This window comes from Ovis aries, chromosome 4, assembly GCF_016772045.2.
Source record: "Ovis aries strain OAR_USU_Benz2616 breed Rambouillet chromosome 4, ARS-UI_Ramb_v3.0, whole genome shotgun sequence".
NCBI lineage: Eukaryota > Metazoa > Chordata > Mammalia > Artiodactyla > Bovidae > Ovis > Ovis aries.
In genome coordinates, this window is record NC_056057.1 from 101,592,136 (window position 1) to 101,614,114 (window position 21,979).

At 37.5% G+C, this 21,979-nt stretch overlaps 1 long non-coding RNA gene across 1 annotated transcript in view; it reads left to right on the forward strand.

The window, feature by feature from the left end:
• The window catches only part of LOC121819433 (uncharacterized), a 299,472-nt gene that overhangs the window by 212,743 nt on the left and 64,750 nt on the right, over window positions 1-21,979 (forward strand). Inside the window, exon 2 of the long non-coding RNA XR_006059695.2 lies at window positions 2,042-2,194. This is a non-coding gene — a long non-coding RNA (uncharacterized LOC121819433). The remainder of the gene's footprint in view (window positions 1-2,041; window positions 2,195-21,979) is intronic.

Here is a 21,979-nt window from a genome sequence, read left to right on the forward strand (position 1 = left end):
ATATTTAGAATAGATTAAGTTATTCTATTAGAATAGAGTAGATTCTTCAGATATTAAGTTCTTTGTATGCTATAATAATTTAAACTATAAAAATGACAGTATACTAAATCAAAGTGACAAAATAACTAGATCAGAAGAGACTTTTTTATGTAAAAGACAATTATATGATTAAACATCAACAATCAATGAGATATGTGAATCATTCAATAAATCTTATTAATACTGTTGGTTAATCAATATCAATTTTTAATGTAAGTTTTTTCAACAGCACTAGAATATATTCAATGAAAAATTTAAAGTAATAGTTTTAATAAAACCCCAAGTCATAAGAGACCAGAAAAATATAAATAAATATTTTTCAACCCTCTGCATGAACATCTTGTATTTTGAAAAGCAATGAAAGACATCACCTTGGCAATAGTAGTAGATTTCACAACAATTAAATGTCTTTAAAAAAAATCTGTTGCTCACAATTAAGAGACCAATTTATTAAGCAGACTACACGTTTGGAGAATATTTACAAAACATATTACAGAGAAAGGGCTAAAGTGTTCAACAAATAGACCTATACAAGGCACATATATAAATTGTGCACTTAAGACAGATTCCAAAGAATAAGTAATCAACAAACAATTTATACTAGTGAAAATACAAATGGCAAAATGCTATATACATATGGGAAAATATTAAGTCGCAAGTCATAAAAAGTCAATTAAAACAACAAAATAACATGTTTGGACTATGAACTTATCTAAATTTAAAAAACATGGATAATAATTCTTGCAAGAGTATTTTCTCATAAACTGCTATGGAAATGTTAATCACACTGTCCTTTGGAAAGTAATTTTCCAAAGTGTGTTGTGAACCTAAAAAATAGTAGTATTTTTTCACTCACTGATAGAAATTTATCTAAGGAAATGAAGTGAAATGCCTGATGCATAAGAATGATCCTGGAAACACACACATACATTTATATGACTAATAGTGAGGCTTAAATGGTTAACAGTAAGAAGATGGTTAAATGAGATGAGTGATTATGGAAACATTTAAAATGATATTTTCAAAGAGAATGCTATAATTTATATGAAAAAGAAATAGATAATAATGTATGCATATAGCTTGGTTTCAATTATGCAATGACAGCACATATACAAGATAGATTAGAAGAATGAATGAAAGATATTAACGGCAGGCCAGTCAGTAGCCTTGCTTCAATATATTTACAGTAGCAGGCTCATATTGTTGCTATTAAAATTTAATAGGTTTACTTTACAGGAGCAGGTGTTACTGCCCATCCACAATGATAAGAATTTGATTGAACAATAATGTGTTTTCTGCCATTTGTTAACTGACTTTGGAAAGCAGCTATTCATTCTCTTTCCACCTCAGATTCTTGGACTCTCATGCTATTAGAAACAATAATACCTCAGTCTCAAGGTCATTTGAAAGATAGCATAAAGTATGAAGGTGAAAGTGTGCTGTAAATGGCATTTATATGTTATAGTTTTCATTAAATAATTATAAAATATTTAATAATTTGACAAAAACTTGATAATTACATAATTATCAAGTATGCTAGTCCTGCATGGGTCTATGGCTCAATTCTACTGCCACAGAATCAGTCATACCAATAACTTCATGGCCACCTTTGAGTGCTATTCCTGTAAAATTTGAAAATCCACCAGTGGTACAGATTTGTCTGTCAACATCAAATCAAAGTTATATTCATGTCAGCAAGATATTATACACAGAAAGAGCTGTCAGGTTGTTAATATGAAAAGCACTGACTAATTTATAAAACTATTCAATTGAAAGATAATGGAAAGGCAAGCTGCCAATATGAAGAGCAATGTGCAAATGAGAATTGGAGCCTAAGACCTAGAAAATTTATCAGAGAAAGACTTGAAAGATTTTGGTATAAAAGACAAAAATGACAGACACAAAACTGAAGGGCATCAGACCTCTGAGCAGGCTATTTTGATTGAATAATTATTTTTAGTCTTTAAAGGAATCTTTAAAAGGAATGTTTTTCATTGTCTAGGTACAACATGTTACCAATAAATAAGGGAATAAAACCCAGAGAGGACGAAAGAAAAAGGAGTGGACTCAAGTGCAGTGTGAGAAACTGCCTCTGTCTAGAATTCTGAAGCTTGTAGACTGTATCCACGGATGGAGCTTGGATCACCACCTTTAGGTGAGTCTTGAGATAAGTCTTTTCTATATCCCCATTTCCCTTGCCATGGTTAATTGCCCCTCATAGTTAAACAGGACTGCAAAACAGAGCAGAAATACGAAGCTCACAATAGATAATTACAAAGTGTAAGGACAGGAGAGGAAGAAAAAGAGGTGGAGTAAGTAGAGGTATGTTTATACATTTGGGGAAGAAAATGTCAGTGTGAGCACTTGACATCACACACCTCCCTGTGGTCAAATGGACACAACCAGGCACCTGCTGTAACTGTTGCTCTGGTTTTGGTGTAAGAGAATCATCTTCTCTATAGCCTTGTTCTCCAGCTAAGCATATGAATGGCCAAAATATCTGGTTAGTATGGCTAATTCTATTGAGGCTCTTGCCAACTAATTTTGAAAAAAAAAAAAAAGCCCAAATAATTAACTGATAATTAACTGCATGTATCATTGGTCAATTGGTTGCACTTCTTTTCCTTGAATCTGAAATCAAAGTAACTTCAGAGTGCTGGAGTAGTTTATGCTTAACCTCCTCCTTGATACCAAATTTCCTACATCCAATAAATTTTACTATTTACTCTCTAATATAAAAGCAATACATTTTCATTAAATTTTTACAATATAGAGAAGTAGAAAAAAATGGTTAAACATTATGGTTCTGTTACTTAAAGCTACATGATTTTTTATATGTTGTATTTCTGTCTGTATTTTTGCATATTTATGCTTAGCAGTATAATTTACACTTTTCATTTAATAATGTTACTATGTATTTCTTAAGTGTAATGTCTTAATGACTGTGTCATGTTCCCTCTGGTTGGTGATATCATTAACACTGGTTCACTGAATTATTCTTGACTGAATCACTGGTTCAGTGAAACAGTGAACACTGGTTCACTACCATATGGAGCTAGATTGTGCTGCTATGATATATATACACAGGGCTAAAAATCTTTGTATGTAACTCTTCTATATGGCTGTAATTATTAAATATTTCCTTAGGGTTGATTTCAGAAAGCAGATTATTTTCCAATTATTTTTGCTAACAGTTGCTATCTGTGAATCATTCTAAACCACATTACTGGTCTATACCTCAGAAACTATTAGATAATTGGGTATGAAAGGTTTTTAAAGCCTGTAAGATGATAAAATATATCCTTCTTATCCCAAAGCCAGCAAGCATTTAAGAAACATTAGAGCCATTTTCATTAAAGTAAACAATAAAACAAAAGTGTCCACTTATATCACTATTATTTAACAATATTCTTGGGATAGTAGCTTACAGAATTAGACTAAAGGGTTTAATATTGGACTTGAGATAAAAAAAAATTAGAAAAGAGATATAAAATTGTTCTCTGATGATGTAAGCATATGCTTGGAAAATTCATGCTGAAAAATCACTCAATAAGAGAATTTAGTAGTATAGATAGGCACAAATTAATATTCAGAAGTCAGTGAAAAGATATAATTCTTAGAAATATATTTTATAATAAAAGTGCAAAAGAAAAGTAAACAAAGATTACAATTACAAAACTCTAAAAAAATAAACACCAATCTTGAAAATAAAAGCAGAACAGCATTCATGGTGAGATAAATTCTGTTACATTGTAGAGGTAAATTTTTTCCAGTGCTTTGGAAAGCAGTTTGCTGAATGAGTGAAGTGGCTGATTGATGGGGCAGTGGTCCTGGCAGTGGTTATCCTCTGACTCTAGCTACAGGGTTCACAGTGGCTCTCAGCAGATCTTGTCAGTAAAGTCACTACCCACCTGCTCCACCACCCCCCTTGCCCTGCCCTGGGAGGGGGGTTGGCATCTGGGCTGGCTGCTGGCCTTGTGACTGTCTCAGGCCAATAGTAGGCTTTGTGATCAAAGATGTGTGTAAACATCTTTTTATGCTGTCAAGTTGAGTACATTCTCATATCAGAAATACTTTTGGTCTTAGTTTTGTCTTAGTAAGCTATTCTTTCTGTTTAAAAAGCTTGACTGAATTGCCTGTTTGACCAGCCTTGTTTTGTGTATTTGTTGTTCAAGAATGATCATTATAACAATAACTTTATAAAAGAGCTTTAGTGGTTGGCTTTAGATGGTCTCCATTGACTCCTGACTGGAAGCAACATTAATGTCTTCCTCATTTTCCCTCCTTCCTCTCCATCTTATCTACTCAGCTTTTAGTTGACTACATCATCTTTCTTAGTGTCTACCTTTGTGCTGTTGAATAAGCCTGTACTCCTTTGACTTGATTAGTGAGGAGAGTCTAATGTAGTGGCTCTTTATTAATGAAGAGGAACAGGCAGGGTTGAGAGATTCAACAAGGAATGTGGTAGCATCTAGGAAATAGCATCTAGCACAATTAGAAGCTCCTTTACTTTCTTCAGGTTTGAGAGAACACTGGTTCACTGAATTATTCTTGACAGAATCACTGGTTCAGTGAAACAGTGAACACTGGTTCACTACCATATGGAGCTAGATTGTGCTGCTATGATATATATACACAGGGCTAAAAATCTTTGTATATAACTCTTCTATACGGCTGTAATTATTAAATATTCTCTTAGGGTTGATTTCAGAAAGCAGATTATGGAGATGGTTACCAGAACATGTGGAGACCTATGGGCCAAGGAGAGGGGCTGCTGTGGCCACAGGAATACAGCACAGTCAGGTCATCACTAAGATACGGAAATAACACCTAACAGTGTGACTGCAATTAATACATGAAGATGAGATTTATAACTATATTATTAATAGCTTATGTGCATGCTAAATTGCTCCAGTTGAGGATGACTCTTTTGAGACCCTATGGACCATATCCTGCCAGGCTCCTCTGTCCATGGGATTCTCCAGGCAAGAATACTGGAGTGGGTCACCATGCCTTCCTCCAGGGGATCTTCCCAACCCAGGGATTGAGCCAGCTTCTCCTACAGCTTCTGCATTTCAGTCAGATTGTTTACCACTGAGCCACTGGGAAAGCCCTATTAATAGCTTAGCAACAGTCAAGTCACAATTACCACTCGGTGACTGGACACGCACATTATGGATGAGGATCAGTGAGTCGACTAATTTAGTCAACTGCAAACAATATTCCTTTCTGTAGTCATTCAACTTACTCTAACCTCCTCCTTCTACAAACTTAGCTCATCACAAGTGTATGTGTGTGCTTCTGTGCATGTGTGCACATGAGCAAGTTATGTTTATCTTTTACATAGAAATATGCAGGCTATAGTTCCACATGCATAGCCACACAGTGATGTTCCATTGCTGGGGAGAGAAAATGTAGAAATCATTGTAGGAAATCTGATTCCTATGTTATTGTACATGTTGCTTTTAGGTAGACGTGTTTAAATGTGATTGGAGATTCAATTAGCAGTCAGCGCACTGGAGCATGCCATGCTGTGCCACAGGGTGAAGACTGGAAAAATAACTAACTTTTGTTAGTAAAGAACTTTTACATTTAGAACTTTGATGCTCATTCACTGAACTATTACAGTCCAGATGGCGAGATTGTTATTCAGCAAGAGTGAAACAATAGAAAGAATGTAAATGATCTGGAAAAATTAGAATTGATTGAATGAGTACAGAGTAGAGCAATTCTGGAGAAGAAGGCTATGGTGTTAAAACAAATGTCATATTCTTAAATCAAACTTATGATAGAACTCACAAATGACATTCATCTTGGTGTGTGTGTGAGAGAGAGGGAGAGAGAGAGGGAAAGAGAGATACAGATAGAGACAAACCCTGTGAAAGAGATTAAGACATTGAGAACAGAGAGTCAGTGAGAAAAACATATACATGAGCATTGAGAGACACTGGAAAGGGGAAGAATGAAATAAAGAGAGCATCTAAATATCTAATGTCTTAAATAACGTTTAAGGAAAAAAATGGTAGGGTTGGTTTCTTAAGGAAGAGACGAGATTATGGCCTGATACTGATTACTTCACACAGCTGGAGCTATTGCTTCTTATATTGGGAATTCAGAATTCTAAAGCTGGGGATCTATGGGCCTCAAGGAAGTCTGAGAAGATTCTGAATTGTATATCACATTGTGTATGTGTATGTACACTTGCACACATGCACACAAGTCTGTGTACACATAACTACAGATGTCTTAGGGGGACAGGATCTACAGCTTTATCAGATTCTCAAAGAATCCATGATCTCTAAGAAGCTAATGACCTCTGTGAGCAAGAGGTTGGACCTAGCACCATCATGTTGCCATTTTGATGAGTGGATATCTTGGCAGCGCACCAAGATCTCCTCTGCAGTGGTCACAAATAAGTCCAGTCATGTCATGCTGTTTTAAAAAGTCCATGCAAGCATGCACGTGTGTGTATATATATTTAAAACTGGGTGAAAGCATGTTGACTTGGTTTGGAGAGCTGTGAATGGGAATAGGTTAAGGAGTGGGAGGAGTGGGAGCAGGACTTCTGCCTCCACAGTACTAAGATGTGGAATGAGCCCCGTACTACAGGTATTTGAACTGCTCAACCATAGTCTCTAGGGGTCACCTGTAGAGACATCAGGATGACATTTTGCTTTTGTTTACACATTGAGAATTTTCAGTTTAGGAAGGGTAACAAAGGCCTAGTTTTAGAGGATGCTGCTGCTGCTGCTGCTGCTGCTAAGTCGCTTCAATCGTGTCCAACTCTGTGCGACCCCACAGACAGCAGCCCACCAGGCTCCTCTGTCCCCGGGATTCTCCAGGCGAGAACACTGGAGTGGGTTGCCATTTCCTTCTCCAATGCATGAAAAGTCCCTCAGTTGTGCCCGACTTAGCAACCCCATGGACTGCAGCCTACCAGGCTCCTCCGTCCATGGGATTTTCCAGGCAAGAGTACTAGAGTGGGGTGCCATTGCCTTCTCTCTTTGGAGGATGAACTAAGACCAAATGCAGTTTTGAATTTGGGAACTCATTTACCTACTATTTATAAAGTCTGTGAAGAAACAAATAGTTTCTAGCTGTTTAATAATTAGTTGTTCAACTTGAAGACATATGTGATACCAAATGCCACACAGTGTAACTCCTCCATCATTCAGAGGCCAGTTGTCTATTTTTCAGAATATTTATCATTGGCTTTTTCTTTCTCTCTGTTGCTTAATGTTTGGCAAGAGCCACAATCCCTTAAGTGGAGGAAAACAGAAAAGATGAGTAAATTTTTTCAGTCTTGCTTCTTTCTGAAATTTCTGAGGCAGTTAGAGTGAAGAAGTTGACATGGCTATTTACAATGAGATTCCCAAATTTTTAATATATAGATAAAATCCTATAAAATGAGACAAATTAAAATCTTGTTCTGTGTCCCATTCTATATTGGATTTGGTAGCTATAAGACTCTTTCTTTCTTTGCATTAAAGACCTTTGCTGGGCAAGCATGTTACATGATTAAAGGAAATGATGTAATATGAAGAATTTCAGAAGCTAGTTTCATGTCTTTCAAGATACAAAGTTTCTTTAAAAAACATAGCAAAAGCAGGACAGCCTCATGTGAGGTGTTGTGTATTACATGAGGGGAAGTAGAGGTAACACTGCCACCTTAAAGCTGATTGGAAGTCCATCAACTTATATTTTGTTTTTTGTTAATAAATTTTTATGTAGAATATTAAAAATACAGAATATAAAAGATAACACAAAACTATACATTCCTTAGAGATAGATATTTTTAAAAGCATTTTGATAATTTATCTACATGTATTATAGTTATTTTGTGACTATTTCAAAGTTCAAATTAACTTTTGCAGATTAAATCTTGAGAAAGTTTTAGAAAAATACATCGAGAGGTGGGAGAAAGAGTGAACCTAGAGAATCACATGGATGACTTCTTAGCTGTACTGTGCTATGCTTAGTCGCTTAGTCATGTCCGACTCTTTGTGACCCCATTGGCCGCAGGCTTCCAGGCTCCTCTGTCTATGGGGATTCTCAAGACAAGACTTCTTAGCTGGTCGGAGAGAAGTACAAGGTGGAGGATAACATTTTGGAGTCTATTTACCATGAAGTGATGGCCCCAGATGCCATTTTTAGTTTTATTTTTTAAGTTTAAATTGCTGTAGACTTTGTAAAAATTGCCTGTACATTTATTTTCATTCTATAGCATTAGCTCTATAGTTACCACATTTAAAACTGCTGGCAGGTGAATGTGGAGATGCTGTAGTTTATAAATGGGAACTCTGGCAGAGGTGGTTAGCCATCCAACAGAAATGTGTGCTCCCACTCCAGTGGGGTAGTTCTCACTGGGAAGGATCAGCCCAGGCAGCAATCCCAGAATTCCTTGCATCTAGGTGTAGCAATGTGACTGAATTCAAGTTAACAAAATGTGAGCAGAGGTGACATATGCCTACAAGTGTATTCCTCCAACTATCTACTACTGGACTTAAAAAATATATATATCCTTAATCCTCAGGCTGGCTAGAAGAGAGATACCTCAGGACAACCTGGAAAGCCACCTATTTAAAATGTCAGTCTCCACCATCCTGGGTTTCTGAATGACTGGATGAAGGGGGCTATAAACCCATCCATCTGCCTGGCATTGTTATATGAGTTAAGAATATACTTTTGCTGTGTCAGAACCATTATACCACTTGGGGGTCATTTGTGACAACAGTTAGGAAGCAAAAGTATATAGCGTAATTCCATTTTAAGAAAAAATATAGGTTCTTAAAAACACAAAATATTGAAGAATAATTTATTTATGTATTCAATTCATATTGAGTGCCTGTTCAATGTCAAGCACTGTTCTAGGTGCTGGGGATACAAGGATGAAAGAGACAAAATCGTTGCTATTACATATCACAGTATATTGGAATTGGCAGACAATAAACATGCAAATACACATAAGTAGTATCTTTCCAAATTCTGAGAAGTTTTAGGAAGAAATATAAAAATGCAATAGTTTACAAAACTATGATGGCAAGAGTATGTGGTCAGAGAAGTCCTCTTCAAAGGGGTGATATTTGAAGTGAGACATAAGTGTTGAATAAGAAACAGCCACATGGTAATCTGTAAAAAGAGGCATTGCAGCCAGAGGGTCTGATAAATGCAGACGCCTTGAGATAGGAATGAGCTTAGTTTGTTCATGACACAGAAAGAAAGCTTGGAGAATTGAAAGTGAGAGAAAGATTGACTGCGGATGAAGTTGCAGAAAGGGCAGATAGTGGAAGGTCTGAGAGGCCATGGTAAGGGGGTCCCAGAGCCAAGAAGGGTTTTAAGCAGGACATTGAAATGATCTAATTCCTTCAAACAAGTGATCTTTCTGCCTGCTGGGTAGAGAATGAATTGCAATATGGCAACCTGTTGTTTGCTAGCAAAGTTCTGTGTAGTCAAAGCTATGGTTTTTCCAGTAGTCATATATGGATGTGAGAATTGGACCATAAAGAAGGCTGAGCAATAAAGAACTGATGCTGTTTGAACTGTGATATTGGAGAAGACTCTTGAGAGTCCCTTGGACTGAAAGGAGATCAAACCCATCGGTCCTAAAGGAAATCAGTCCTGAATATTCATTGGAAAGACTAATGCTGAAGCTGGGCTCCAGTACTCTAGCCACTTGATGCAAAGAACTGACTGATTAGAAAAGACCCTAATGCTGGGAAAGATAGCCAGCAGGAGGGAAAGGGGATGACAGAGGATGAGATGATTGGATGGCATCACTGACTCAATGGACATGAGTTTGAGCAAGCTCCAGTAGATGGTGAAGCACAGGGAAACTTGGCATGTTGCAGTTCAGGGGTCTCAAAGACTTAGACACTACTGAGCAACTGAAGAACAACAACAACCTGTAGTTATTCAAGTAAGAGATGTTGGGCTTGCACTGGAGTGGAAGTAGCAGAATGATAAAAAAAGACTAGGCTTAGGACATAGAACTTAACAGCATTAGATCTCATGTTAGTCACTGTTAAGCTACAGGAAAATGAGCATTTAATGTGAAGCAGAGGAATATGACTTACTATCTCTATATTATTTTCTGGTTATATTAAGATCCTTCTATTAATATCTGTCTGTGCTAAAGAGCCAGGCTTGGCAAACTCTAGCCTGTGGGATAAATGTTGCCTGTTGCCTAGTTTGTAAATAAAGTTTTTGAATCAAAGCTCCCTGAACTCCGACACTTACATATTCCATATGACCACTTTTGCATCACAATGGCAGACTTGAGAAGTTGCAACAAAACTTTATGGCACCAAAGCTTAAAGTATTTTCTGTCTGGGCCTTTACTGAAAAGCTTTCAAATCTCTGCAGAGATTATGCTCTACATTTTATTATTTATCTTGTGAGAAAAGTCTGGAGTTGAAATGATGGAATTGCCTAATTCTCAGGCAGCTTTTTGTATCTCTCAGGATTCTCTATTGGTACAATGTTTTATCTTTTCTTTTTTTTTTACCCTTTAGTAACATATGTTTGCTTCAAGGCAGTCACTAAAATCAAAATTAATGCAAATCAACCATCACAAAGATTATGTCTTAGATTTGGAAGAAACCTTCATGGCCATCTGGTCTGGCTCCTTTATTATTTTAGAGAAAGAGACAGAACAGCATGGTCCTTATGTTCAATTCACTAGCTTGGGGTTGCAAGGTCAGTTAGTGGCAGAGAGAAACCTAGAATGCCTGTGTCCACTCTCCCAGCCCAGTGCCTTCTTTATTACTGAAATGCTTAAAAATAGGCACAGAAAGCCTTGATCATCACAAATATGAATTGATGGAGATTTTCTTTGAAAGTCATTGTTTTTACATCAAATTTGAAATGCCCTACATTTATATATTTTGAACTAGATTGCTTTTAATTTTATATAATGTTCCAGCTTATTCTGCTTTTAAAAATTTATGCTCTATAAAATTTAAAACATGTATAATAGCAAAGATAATAGAAAACTGAACCCCTGTGGACCTGTCACTCAGTTTCTACAGTTAACATGTGACTCAGCACATTTCCATCTGTTTCCTCCCACTCAGTCACATCCTTCTTTCTCTAAACTCTACTTTCTCAGGAACTTGACTCGATTGTTCTCTTTTCCTGGAAAGTTAATCTCCCAGGTACCCCCAGGGCTTATCCCCTCTTTTCCTGAATGTGCCCATGACTCACTCCCTCATCTCCTCCAGGTCTTTGTCAAATATCATCTTCTCTGTGAAGGCTTCTAAAATCAACTTTATTGAAATGACCATCTCTGCCCAGTGTTCTCCATCCACTCCCTCTGTATTGTTTTTCTCCGTAGAACTTATCTCATCTGGCACTTTATGAATTTTACTTCATTGATTGCCAGGCTGCTTTCCTTGCAGTGAAGCTTAGTGAAGAAAGTACTTTTATATATTTTGTCCACTTTGTATTCCCAGTACCTAGGACAGTGCCTGGCTCATAGTAGGCATTTACTAGCTATTTATTGAAGGCATAAATGAATATATAAAGATGTGTTTTTTTCTTAAAATTAATAATATTTACTCTAGATCAGAATGCTACCTCTGAAATTTTGGCTGTTTTCACATTAATGAGGCAGGCTAACCTAGAAGATGGAGAAGGCAATGGCACCCCACTCCAGTACTCTTGCCTGGAAACTCCCATGGACAGAGGAGCCTGATAGGCTGCAGTCCATGGGGTCGCGAAGACTCAGACATGACTGAGCAACTTCACTTTGACTTTTCACTTTCATGCATTGGAGAAGGAAATGGCAACCCACTCCAGTGTTCTTGCCTGGAGAATCCCAGGGACGGGTGAGCCTGGTGGGCTGCCGTCCGTGAGGTCGCACAGAGTCGGACACAACTGATGTGACTTAGCAGCAGCAACCTAGAAGAAAACCTGCATGTTCTAACTTTATCCTTTGAGCCTAAGACCTGGAAGAGTGCAGAGTAAGTCCTAGTATGCTGCAAGTACTGCAAGTTACAGCATACTAACTTGCTTTGTTTCTCTTTTTTTTTTTTTTTTGGACTCTGATTTGGGGCAGTCTGTGTTCTGTAGAGATCCAGTTTTTTCATAAACCAAAGATTTCTCTGAAAAAGAGAGAAAATGAGCATTAGAGAGTAGAACACACCAAAGCTCCCCTCTCCAGTGACTCTTCATAATCATAACTTTACTTCCTAGAGGTAGAGAAGGAAGTGGATATTCATCAGCTGTCTGCTTCATTTTGGGGCATGATTCAAATATACTTTATCCCAGCTTTGTTTCCTATTCATAATATATACTTTCTTAATACCCTGGTATCATCAAATATGTCTTCTCTTTTATTTTGCCTCTCTCTCTCTCCCTTCACCTGGAACATATCCTGTGTATGATGCTTTTCAGGGTGTCCTAGAGAAGACATGAAGTCAACAGCAGGCTAAGAATTATCTTTTTGATTTCTAGATAAAAAGTAACTGAGGTTATAGGGTCATGAATTTAGGTTTTCAGATCTCTTACTCTAATAACCCTAACTTTGTTGCTAACTATCATTCTTTGTAATGCTATTTGTTGAAATTTTATCTCCATAGATGTTTTACTTACTTGTACTACCTCTGATTCCTTTAATGTGAATAAATTGTCTTAAAACTTGAGAGTGTGGCTGATAATCACAGATGACATTAACCTGGTTGGTAAGAGTATCTTTCATTCTCTGGTTCTTGTTGGAACCCCAAAGACCCTAGTACATATATCATTTGGCACTGAATGCATATGGATTAGACTGATGAAAAGAAATATTTTATGAACATAAAATATTCAAAAGAATCAAACTAGTAGCTTCATTTGAGACAGAGAACAGGGTATTCAACTTATGATTAAATTTTAAAAGAAGCTTTAGGCAGAAAGATTTAGAGGGAAAAAGATTCCCAAACTAATTCTATTCAAGTGTTTTGAACATTCATTATTTACTCATTTATTCCACAAATACCTGTTGAGAGCCTACTGTCCCAAGCATAATTTTTGGTGCTAAATGCACAAGATGAGTGAAACATGTTCCTTGTTCTTAAGGAATTCTGTCTGGTTGGGGAACAACTAAATCAACAATTGCAAGGTGTATGATAAATGCTGCAGGTTAGCAGGTATAGAAAACAGGTGGTGTTGTAGCATAGATAAGTAGTACCAACTTAATTTAAAGGAAGGTAGTCAGGGAGTGATTCTTAAGCTGAATATTAAATGTTGAGTAGGAATTAGATAGAATGATATACAAGAGAATAGAAGGGAATGAGAAATCATTTTTTAGGTACAGAAAGCAGTAGGTACAGAGCATAGATATGCCTTCTAGGAAAAGTAAGTATTTCGGGGGAGCTTAGAATAATAATTGAGCCATGTTTTGAGATGAGGCTAGAAAGGGCAAGAACATGCCATGGAGACTTTGTACACTATAAAGTCTGAACTTCATCCTTGAGCTATAGGCCACATTTAAGGAGTTTAAAGATGGGATGGGTGAAGGCAGAGAGATGACACAACTTTAGGGACTTATGAGAGTAGAAGCTGAGAGCAAGCCTAAAAGAGGATGGCAGTGAACGGAAGGGAGAATTTCAGAGATGTACTTGATAGCCCTGATGATTAATTCAATGTGCGGGTAGGCCAGCAAAAAGAAAAGGAGTAAGAAAAGAGGATATTGATGTATAAAGACCCAGGGGAAGATGGAAGTTGAAATGAAAGGGCAGAACTTCCCTGGTGGTCCAGTAGTTAAGAATCTGCCTGCCAATGCAGGGGACTTGGGTTCAGTCACCGGTCCAGGAAGATTCCACATGCCGTGGGGCAACTAGGCCTGTGGGCCACAACTACTGCAGTCCAGGCACTCTATGCTTGGCAATAAGAGGAGCTACCACAATGAAAAGCCTGCCCCCCACTGCTAGAGATAGCCCCGGCTCACTGAAACTAGAGAAAGCTTGCACCAGCAATGAAGACCCAGCGCAGCTAAAAAGGTATAAATAAAAGGAATAAATAAAAATAAATAAAAAGGCAGTTGGAAGATGGAGAGGATGGTTAACAGCAACAAAATCACCAAGAGGTCAAACAAACTAGGAATTACTAAAGGATTTATAAGCTAGGACCTAAATTGTGGTCTCTGTCACAGTAATTTCAGAGGAATGTTTAGATTAGAAGCCAGTTTTTAACATACTGAGGGAGGAAAGAATCCAAATTATGGGTAGCCTTCTGCTCTACAATTTGGGGCTCTTTATAAGAAAAAGAATACGCAATTATGAATTCAAAACCATGCATAAAGCCTTGGAAGGGGTCTATGCAATGAGGGGCCCTGACATTCAGCTTCATTTGCTCTTTACCAAATCTACCTTCAGGCTGAAGAGTGAGTGGGTGATTTAAATAGCATCCTCCTATAAGAAATTAGGCTTTGAAACAAAAGTCAAATTGAAAAATTACTCTGTTTGGAGGTAGAGAACAGAGGGCATAGGATGATTATATGTGCATTTACTTTATGGAATGACATGAGCTCGTTGGTGACATGACTTCAAGTGATGAAGGGAGACGTGGAAGATACGTAAGAGAGCATGAAAAGTAGATCAAACACCCTGAGGACATGAGAAGGATGGAATCAGGGAGAGCTAGGACAAAGGAAAGAGCATTTGGGAAGTAACACAAATGAGTGAATTCATGAGAAGAGGCTCCAGACGTGATCCCACAGGGGTGAAGATTATGCCAAGAGGATGGTGTTGTAGTATCTCAAGGAGGAAATTCTTGAAAGTCTTGGGAACATAGTGCTGAAAAGTGTTCAGTGTAGTTGGGAGGTCCAAGATGAAGATTCAACATGGCTCACATTATTTGACAATCAGAAAGCCACTGATGACTTTAATCAAGGAAATTTCAGTGGAGTGACAGAAGTGATAGGGAGTGACAGGGAGAGAAGCCCAGTGATACTGGGTTAAAAAGTGAAGGAGAGATGTGGAAGGACAGCCGTGTGAGTGGCCTCAAAATTGGACATGTTTCTGAGGGGAAGGAAGGAGATGGGACAGAAGCCAAGGGAACATGTGAGTCAAGCAAGCGTTTTCTTATTTACTTACTTAGAGTTTGTGATAAGATAAGACATGGTCAATGTGATGGGGGATTTGAAGCAGAAGAGAGAGGAGACAAAGGAAATGTACCTGGGAATATAAAAGCATTTATTAACTAAAGTATTGCCCTTTTTCTAATTTGAAAAGCAATATGTACAGGTAAAGCATTCAAATAATATAGAAGTAGTAGTAAAGGAAAATTATCCTTAGTTATACCTTCTGAAAGTAAAATACTGACAAAGCTTTTGGCTTTTTTCATACTTGCAGACATTTTCTACTAGAAACATGAGTATACATACACACATACATAGAGATACACAAGTAGAAAGATACTTTAAAATAAGAATTAAATAGGACGTATGTATACTAATTGATTTCACTTGAAACTGTGTAGTGATATTCATATAAGTAGTTGGAAATCTAGGGTATTCTTTTTGTAAACAAATCACTAGCACCTTAAAAATCAGTCCTCTTTTGATGAGTGTAATTGTTTCCACTGGATCATAGAAAAAGCAAGGAATTCCAGAGAAACACCTACTTCTGCTTCATTGACTACGCTAAAGCCTTTGACTGTGTGGATCGCAACAAACTGTGGAAAATTCTTAAAGAGTTGGGAATGCCAGACCACCTTACCTGTCTCCTGAGAAACCTGTATGCAGGTCAAGAAGCAATAAATGGAATCAGACATGAAACAATGGACTGGTTCAAAATTGGAAAAGGAGTATGTCAAAGTTGTAGATCATTACCTTGCCTATTTAACTTCTAGGCAAAGTACATCATGCGAAATGCTGGGCTGGATGAATGCCAAGCTGGAATCAAGATGCTGGGAGATATATCAACAACCTCAGATAGGGAGATAATACCAATTTAATGTGCTTGTGTGTTCAGTCGTGTCCAACTCTTTGTAACCTCATGGACTGTAGCTCACAAGGCTTCTCTGTCCATGGGATTTCCCAGGCAGAAATACTGGAGTGGGTTGCCATTTCCTTCTCCTTCTGCTGTTTCTCTTTCCGAAAGGGATTGAACCCACATCTCTTGCAGCTTTTGCGTTGCAGATGGATTCTTTACCCACTGAGCTATCAGGGAAACTGGTAGAAAGCAAAGAGGAACTGAGGAGCCTCTTGATGAAAGTGAAAGAAGAGAGTGAAAAAGTTGGCTTAAAACTCAACATTCGAAACACTAAGATCATGGCATCCGGTCCCATCACTTCATGGCAAATAGAAGGGGAAAAACTGGAAATAGTGACAGGTTTTATTTTCTTGGACTCCAAAATCACTGAGGATGGTGACTGCAGCCATGAAATTAAGACTCTTGCTCCTTGGAAGGAAAACTATGACAAACCTAGATAGTGTTTTAAAAAGCAGAGACATCACTTTGTCAACAAAGGTCCATATAATCAAAGCTTTGGTTTCTCCAGTAGTCATGAGTCATATATGGATGTGAGAGTTGGACCCTAAAGAAGGCTGAGAGCCAAAGAATTCATGCCTTCAAATTATGGTGCTGGAGAAGACTCTTGAGAGTCCCTTGGACTGCAAGGAGATCAAACCAGTCAATCCTAAAGGAAATCAACCTTTAATATTCATTGGAAGGACTGTTGCTGAAGCTGAAGTTGCAATACTTTGGCCACCTGCTGGGAAGAACTGACTCATTGGAAACGACCCTGATTCTGGAAAGGATAGAGGGCAGGAGGAGAAGGGGACAACAGAGGACGAGATGGTTGGATGGCATCACCAACTCAATGGACATGAGTTTGAGCAAACCCGGGAGAAAGTGAAAGACAGGGAATTCTGGTGTGCTGCAGTCCATGGGGTCACAAACAGTCAGACATGACTTATCAACTGAACAACACCACCAATTGTTTTCAGTTTGCTACTATCACAAATAAAGATACAGTCATCATATTTGCATATTTGTGTGGATGTTAATATAGAATTTATTGCCTAAATTATAATGCTAGAAATGTATGTAAATTTATGTTATTACCAGATATTTCCAAATTTCTTCCTCAAACAGTTATTATTCTAATTTATACTTCTGCCCACAATCCACTGAGTACTTGGAAAGTCATGTTTTAATATTAAATTTAACTCAGTGAAAAATTGGAGTGATCATATTTTGAAGTTAGCCAGAAATCCTTTGCAGAAATACTTCAGATATCTTAACCACTGACTTATCTTCCTCTGACACTTTCGTTGGAGAAGTGAATAGCAAATAATTTCATATTAAATTTTGTTATCATTTGATTTGCTGACTATCCTTTTGCTACAAATATGTGAGTATTTTGGAAATGTTGTAGGTTAAATATATGGTTTGCTTAGAAACTTAGAGGTGAAAGGAAGGACAAATAAAACTTAAAGAAGCTTGCATATTTATTTGTTTATTTATTTAGTTTTGCTGTATCTTAGTTGCAGCATGTGGGAGCTAGTCCTCTGACCAAGGATCAAACCCTAGCCCCCTGCATTGCAAGCATAGAGTCTTAGTCACTGGACCACGGAAAGTCCCTAAAGAAGTTTTAAATCAGCTTTCTCATTGTATAGCTGGAAAATAAAAGTATTCATGGTCAGAGAGACCATCCAGTGATCTTCTGTATGACTCCTTCTTTCTGACGTTGATTTAATCTGAGGTGCATTCCTTTACTGCTTAGCCAGTGGACCTTTTTCTGTTAGACAACCTCACACTATCACCTTATCTGGTATTGGCAGAGCCTGCCTGGCATTATAACAGTTGGTTTCTATTTCTGCTTCTTATTTCCCACCCTTTAAGTTATAAGATTTTACTGAGCAAGACCATATCTTATTCATCTTTGAGTCTTCAGTTCTTATTTCTAGGATATACACATTGCAATTTGTCTAAATCTTTTAGAGTTCCATCTAAAGAATTAAAACAATCTAGGTAATTATTGCAATGCATTGTAACATTATGAAATAAAGACACTCAGCCATTAACTGCCTTGTAATGAATGTACATGAACCATTCTAAGGTACTCCTAGGATTTCCCACATGGCGCTAGTAGTAATGAACCTGCCTGTCAGTGCAGGAGACGCAGAGATGTGGATTCGATCTTTGGGCTGGGAAGATCCTCTAGAGTAGGAAATGGCAACCCACTCCAGTATTCTTGCTGGGAAAATTCCATGGACAGAGGAGCCTGGTGAGCTACAGTCCATGGAGTCAGACATGACTGAGTACACACACTCCCCAAGATATTCTTTTCAAGAAAGGAACTTGAATCTAATCAATATACATGGGACAGAGAATTATGCTAACTGACCACAGGGATGAAATTTTCAAAATCTAGGCTGGGCCAAGTACACAGGACAAATACTTTCATTGTTTCAACAAACACATTAGAATGAAATAAGATGGAGAGTTGAATTTGTGATTCAGGGAGTCTTAAGAGATGTATCAACCAAGCGCAGAACATTTTGATCCTAATATGAGCAAAGACATTAAAAAATTGTGAGACAGTTTGAGAAATTTGAAGACTAATTGGATATTTGATGGTACTAAAATTTTTTGCTATTTTTTGGATAATGTTATTATAGTTATGTTTTAAAAGAGTCATGGTGTTATGACTTTTTAGAGGTACAGTCTGATATATTTATGGATGAAATGATATAATAATTGGGATTTGTTTCAAAACAATTTGAGCTTGATAATTGTTGAAGCTGGGTGATGGGTGTGTAAGAATTATGACACTGTTTTCTCAGCTTTTGTATGTGTTCAAAATTTTCTATGGTAAAAATAAAAATGTTTTTGGATGTGGATAAATGAATATTAAAATTTACTTTTTAACTTGTGTTGGAATGATTTCCTTCATTCCCACCTCTACTTATATTCTTTTTCCTGAAGCCTGGCTATGCTAGAAGTGTTTCTAAAGTGAGCTTTAAGCTAGCAAAGATTCAGACACCATTTAAGTATGAGAAATAGGAGGTATGTTGGTAGTAGACTCACCTTTTTAGTACAGAAATTCTTTCCAGTTTTCAGATATCCAGTTTGAAGTCCAGACAACTGTGAGGCTTTTTTCTAGCCCCTTCTTACCCTAACTTTAGAATCTAAAATTCCTCCTCCCTCTGTGCTATGTGGAATCAAATGGAGGTATGAATGGTTGATACCCTCCACTGGATCCTGGACTTCAGAGGAGCTGGGGCTTTGGCATGAGAGGAAGAAGATGGAATGAAAGCCCACGAGGATGAAGACAGCTGAGGGCTTTGTCATTGAAGAAACACTGTATCCCTGACTTGATCTCTCTCAGGAGGGTTGATCTGTGAAGAGGCTTCTAAGACATTCAGCATGTAAGCATTCTCTGACCCCTGGACATAGGAGGTACCATTGCTTGCACCAAATTTTACCATGTTATTGGCATTGTACATTCCCCTACTGCAAGGAACTTCTATGAATTCAGGGAACCATTGGTTAGAGTTTGTTATTTTGCTTAGCTGTGCGTCAGTAAAAAGATATCATTAAAAGCAAATGGAAGAGTAGGTCTTCAGGGAACACCTCTCAAATGCCAAGTATATTTATGTGACATGCAGTTTCCTTGGTAACCCACAGAATAGGGAGCAGGAAGGGCTTGTGAGCTTATTCCCATCACAAAGAGGGTGGTAGTGGTGGGAGTTTATGGTTTCTTCTCCATATGGTTGACTTCGGGGAAGAGTTGCTACAAGCCTACTTTGTACCTGTGGGATACCGAGGATCATTAGGAGATAAGATTCTTTCAACTGCTTATTTCTGTATTAGAATATTTAATAGAGTAAGTTGTATTAATGTTCACTAGTCAGAAACTAGTTAGAATCTTATTATGAGTTCCAGGAGCTTAGATATATGTGAACATTTTTAAGATTTTCTAAGAGACAAACCAAAATATTTAGTTAGAAAATAATGTTCTGTGTGGAGATTTATTGGGATGGGGATGATTTAACCTGCAAAAAATGGAAGTAGATTTTCTCAAGGTCTGAAGACATATTTGGTTGTTTCTTATTACTTGATGGGCTTTCCTGGTAGCTCAGTTGGTAAATAATCTGCCTGCAGTGCAGGAGACCCAGGTTTGATCCCTGACTCGGGAAGATCCCCTGGAGAAGGAAATGGCAAAACACTCCAGTATCCTTGCCTGGAAAATCCCATAGACAGAGGAGCCTGGTGGGCTGCAGTCTGATAGGGTTTGAAATGTCATATATAATAAGATATTAATTCAGGGTCACATGGTATATACATATTGATACTAAATGATGAGAAAGAAATATTGCTAATAAAGGCAAAAAAAAGAGGACTTTTGAAGACTCAAAGAACCATAGAAAACTTATCATACTAGTTAGCTATAACTACAAGGCCAGAATTGGTGCCTTGAAGATTTTCTTTCAAATCTCTAGTTTCCTTTATGATACAAGTGGAGAACTGCTAGATTTATCCCTTACCTGATGGAGTTAACATCTCAATTTTGGCTTAAATTTGAGAACTAGAGAAAAAACAAAACTCAAACCTGAAAAGTTCCATGAGGTGGGAGATGCATAATGTATTTTGCATTGACTCTCGCCTTATGAATCACTGTTCATCAATATCATGCCTGCCTCAACTGACTGGTCACTGCAGAATTTCTAAAACTTAAGTGGTATTTCTTGTAAAATGTCCACTTGTTGAGCATAATGCTGCCTCTTGTATTGACACTCACTAGATTACACAGCACTTCAAAATTAATTTTGTTCGCTTCTGAGATTTTGTCCATTCTCTCCTGTCTGCCTTCCTTCCCACTCCTCCTGAATTAAATTCCTTTTTTGGCTAGCCAAATAGTTATTTTAAAAGGCAGAAAGAAGAAATAAGAACTAGAGAATATTTCATGAAATCAGTGCCTGATTTAAGACATTCATTAAAGAAAGTTATTTTCACAATGAAGAGCTGTCATCAAAGGATATGATGGATTTGAAGACTCCTGAAGTAATTTGTTTGGAAGTACTGAATCAGTACTTTTGCAAAGCCTTGCAAATGCTTCTTCTCCTACTGAGCCACTCAACTGAGCACAACAAAAACATTTCTCCCAGGGACATTAAATTCCCTTATTTAAAAAAAAAATTTAAATAATTTTATTTATTTATTTACTTGGCTGAGCCGGGTCTTTGTTGCTGCTCGGATTTTTCTCTAGTTGTGGAGAACAGGAGCTGCCCTCTAGTTGCAGGGCACAGGCTTCTTTCTCATTGTGGTGTCTTTTGCTGTCCCAGAGCATGGGCTCTGGGCACAGTGGCTTCAGTAGTTGTGGCACGTGGGCTCAATAGTTGTGGCTTCTGGGGTTCTGAGCACAGGCTCAATAGTTGTGGTGCATGGGCTTAGATGCTCTGAAGAGCATATGGGATCTTCCTGGCTCAGGGATCCAACCTGTGTCTCTGCCTTGGCAGGTGGAGTTTTAATCACTGAGCCACTAGGGAAACCTTAAATTCCCTTGTTACAGGATGGTTTCACATATGGATTGAGTGGTGATTTTTATTAGAGACTGAAAAGCAGGGGAAAGTGAGATCAGAATATGATACTATAGGTAGAATGACTATTAATTTCTTTATAAAAATCAGTATCTGAGAGGATAATGAAATATATTCTTTTGGTTTTGGGAGAAACAGTGTAACACCATTACAAAGACATGGACATTTTTGATGAAAATTCTCTACCCTTGTTGTTCACTTTTCATCTTTTTGGTGCAAAGACACTTGGGGTGTTTTCAATGTACGAGTTTTAAATTACTGCCAGTATGTGCTAATGGGAGCATGTAAATGGGAGACCATCATTTTCACTTGAAAGATCCAGAATAGAAGAATAATAAATATTTGAGTGCTTGATTTGAAAATTGAGAACCATGAGTACAGAAGGAGAAGAATATATTTTCAGAATTCTTT